Source organism: Anoplophora glabripennis, unplaced genomic scaffold (genome assembly GCF_000390285.2).
Source record: "Anoplophora glabripennis isolate ALB-LARVAE unplaced genomic scaffold, Agla_2.0 scaffold428, whole genome shotgun sequence".
Lineage (NCBI taxonomy): Eukaryota > Metazoa > Arthropoda > Insecta > Coleoptera > Cerambycidae > Anoplophora > Anoplophora glabripennis.
Genome location: NW_019416528.1, coordinates 451,791 through 456,006, shown reverse-complemented (window position 1 = coordinate 456,006; position 4,216 = coordinate 451,791).

The following is a 4,216-nucleotide window of genomic DNA, read 5'->3' as shown; positions in this document are numbered from 1 at the left end:
GCGCTGTTTGAGGTATTTATAGAACCAGTGATTTTAATTAAATCAATATATTATCGCAATAAAGGAATGTCATAAAACAGTATCCATCCATACTCTGCGGTCGAAATTATAGAGTGACTCAGACATAATATAAAAACACTATTACCATAACGCGTATAAAATATAAAATGATTTTTATACGTTTCAGTATTATTTATCTTTGTGCCGCTCGCTACGCACATCGATAGAATCTATAATCGTCTATAGACTGTTATACGGAACGTCGATCTATATTCTATCTCTGTCTTTTGCACTTGATAGAGAATAGGGAAATACTTTTTTAGATGGGTATAAACGGACTTGATTTACCCGTCCTGAGAAACGTCGTAGCATAAGCGTAGACGAGGGGTCTAATTCCATGGCTATAATAAATTTAAAAATTAAAAAAACACAACTGGGGCGTTTTAAAATGCTGTAATAATTAAAATGAATCAAAGTGTCGATTCTAGCAAACCGTAAAAAACGGATTTTCGTTCCCGGCACGCTTCATCCCCCTTACTAGTCCAAAAGCAAGTGATGAGTCACTCTCTATTAATTTCTATCGCGGAGTATAGTACCAAAATAAAGGGTGAAAATGGTGTGAAATAAAATTGCGTAATTTTTAATAAATTGTATTGCCTAATGTAAATGATGAACAACCAACACCTACAAAACAGAAATACCTACACTGAGCTCGTAAAGTTTGGAATAAATTCGAAAAATTGTTATTGAAGGGTTTTGAAAGGAAATCCTCGGACACGTCAACTTTAGTATATAAAATGTCACTTTTTTCAGCCATCGACTTTTTTTTTGTTTTGTTTGTTTTTGATGTATGACGTCATCGGCAATTTTTTTAAATGGCAGCCCATATTTTTTTACACGGATTTCGATAGAGCATATTTTTCTGAGTACGAATATGTCAAAAACGTATGACCTTCAAGATGGAAGTTTTCGAGATATTCGGTTCCAAAGTTTCAAGAATACATTATACAACCGATGACAAAATACTAATCATTTATCAAGGAAGCGCTGGAAAAATTACAGTTTTGATAGTTGAAGTTTGTCCTCGCAAGTTTGTGTTTTATTTTAAGTTGATTAATCATTATTCCATCAGAATTCATTTTATTTGAAAATGGTCCGTCGTTTGAGTGAAAGGGAAAGAATGGAAATTTTTATGATCAGTTACGGAGTATGAATATGTCAAAAACGTATGACCTTCAAGATGGAAGTTTTCGAGATAATAGACAGTTTAAAACACAAACTTGCAAGGACAAACTTCAACTATCAAAACTGTAATTTTTCCAGCGCTTCCTTGATAAATGATTAGTATTTTGTCATCGCTGGTATAATGCATTCTTGAAACTTTGGAACCGAATATCTCGAAAACTTCCATCTTGAAGGTCATACGTTTTTGACATATTCGTACTCAGAAAAATGTGCTCTATCGAAATCCGTGGAAAAAAATATGGGTGGCCATTTAAAAAAATTGCCGATGACGTCATAGATCAAAAACAAACAAAACAAAAAAAAAGTCGATGGCTGAAAAAAGTGACATTTTATAAACTAAAGTTGACGTGTCCGAGGATTTTCTGTCAAAACCCTTCAATAACGATTTTTCGAATTTATTCCAAACTTTACGAGCTCAGTGTATAGTTATACATATTATAAAACATACCTACAATATACAAAAAAATATAATAACATAATATAGCATTAAAAATATATATATTACAAGTTTGTTTTTTTGAATATTCCTAAATTTTGGTTTATAGTTTTTAACGTATACTAAACTCTAACCCTTAAATATAACCAAAGTACAAATTCTTTCGGAAAAGAATGACACGGATGACTAAAAGGTAGTCATTTAATTAATTCAAGAAGTGTGCTACAAATGTTATTTTTTGTGGATAATTGTTCAAAATTATCTTGAAATGTTTTTTCAGTGTTACAAATGATCTCAACAAAGTTATCGTTTGGCATTTGCAATTGTCCAAATAAGGTATCTTCATTTTCATTATTATATGCCTTCAAAAAACAATAAAAAGAAGAATCATCCAATTCATTATAATCTTTGCTATAATTGGTGCAAGTATCACAGGAGTGTATTCGCAGGACTTTGTTTAAAAGGTAGCCACACACGTAGCTACCTAATAAACATTTTTTGCAATAACTCGTCCTTACAATAATTAATGCTATTAATTATTTTAATGTTTGCATCTTTAATATGGGGGGTTTCATCCTTAGTATCAGAATCGTCTTTAGAGTCAGGAAGCCTTAAAAGCAGTTGATCCGACTTAATACAGTTACTGTTTTTACTCCTAATTTTGCCCAAATGATTCTCCAGACAATCTTGGTTTAGTCTTTTCGTCAGTAAATAATCAAACCCCGCAGTGTCACGAAGATAGTTAAATAAATTTATGACACTGTTTATGGAAATTTTAAGACTATTGGTAAACTTAATTTTTTTTGTGATGTATACATTATTTTTGTCACGAACTTCAAGTTTGTCAAAGAGTCAAGCATTCTGTTAAAAATTCCAATTGAAAGGGAAAAACTTTGAGGAATTTAAAATATCAAACAGCTGGTTAATTGTGTGAACAAACTGCGCAATTTCAGCAGCTTCTGCAGGAAGGGACCCAAATCATATAAGAGCTCATCCCTACATGAACTGAAAAACTAAATACTTGTGTGGCTAGTTTAACTTTCATCTTTTGAAAATTTGTGGGGTAAATGTGGGCATCTGTCAATTCTGCTTCCACAGGAAATTTTTTATCTATTTCATAAAATTCTCTTATATATTGCCACAATATTTTTTTGCCATCAATATAAAAGTTATACAAGGTGACTCAGAGTAAAATTCAGTTTTTAAAAATTAATAACAAAATTATTTAAACTTCAATAAATTTTATTTTAAAGATAAGAAACTGTATACATGCAGATTTTATTTTTTATACACAACGTTATCCAAATGCCGACCATCTTGCGTGCAGCACTCCTCCAATTTGGTCCTCAAATTTTGGAAAACTTGTCGACACATTTCAACAGGAATATTGGTAATGGCTTCCCGAATGTTATTCTTTAACTGGATTGTATTGGCCGGGGGATTGGTGTAAACAATACTCTGTAAATATCATAAAAAAAAATCCAGGGGCGTTAGGTCCGGTGATCTTGGGGGGAAGGGGATATCACCAAATCTGAAAACAAGCACACCTGGAAACAATTCACGAAGACTGGTCATTGATGCTGTTGTTGTGTGTGCCATGGCACCATCCTGTTGAAACCAGGTGGAATTTGGGTCATATCCAGGAAAGTTCTGAAGAGCCGGAACAAAAAAAGTGCAAATCATTTCACAGTACCGCTGGCTATTCACAGTAATAGAGCGGCCACGGGCATCTTCATAAAAGTAGGGCCTGATTATTCCAGAAGACGATATGGCACACCAAACAGTCGCCTTCTTAGAATGCAGTTGTTTCTCATGCTTTTCTTTTGGGTTAGCTGGGGCCCAGAAACGACAATTTTGCTTGTTGACATATCCTTCTAAGTGAAAGTGAGCCTCATCACTGAATAAAATTTTGTCCAATCCACCTTCATCCCAAAACATATTCATCATGGTCTCACAATATTTTTTTCTTAATTCGTAGTCTCCGGGCTTTAGAAACTGCAAAAGTTGAATTTTATACGGATGAAAGTGTAAGTCGTCCTTTAAAATCCTTTGCACACTTGACCGATGAATATTTAGGGCCTGGGCATGTTTTCGTGCAGATCGCTTCGGGTGGTGTGTCACAGCCCGCCGTACAGTCTCGATGTTCCCGGGTGTCACTGATGTCTTTTGTCAGGGACCTTGAATGACGTAAATCCCCCACTTTTGGTATTCAAAGTCAGGATTGTATTCAGTGAAATTTTATTGCGCTAAACAGGGATGTACTCTCAAAAAAGCCAGGAATTTATGTGCAGCAGAAAATGAGGTTAATCATGCAAAAGACTTAGTTATTTACATGAAAAAAGTTTTTTAAAGGCGAATTTTAGATTTATTTTATTTTTAAGTTAAACCAGTCTATTAATGAAATTATTAAATGTTAAAAATATTTATAGTTAAGATCAAACTACTGAATAATTACATATTCAATATTTGTTAACATAATTTAATATAATTTATAAGTACAAGGCAAAAAATGAAAAATTAAAAGAATTGTGTAAA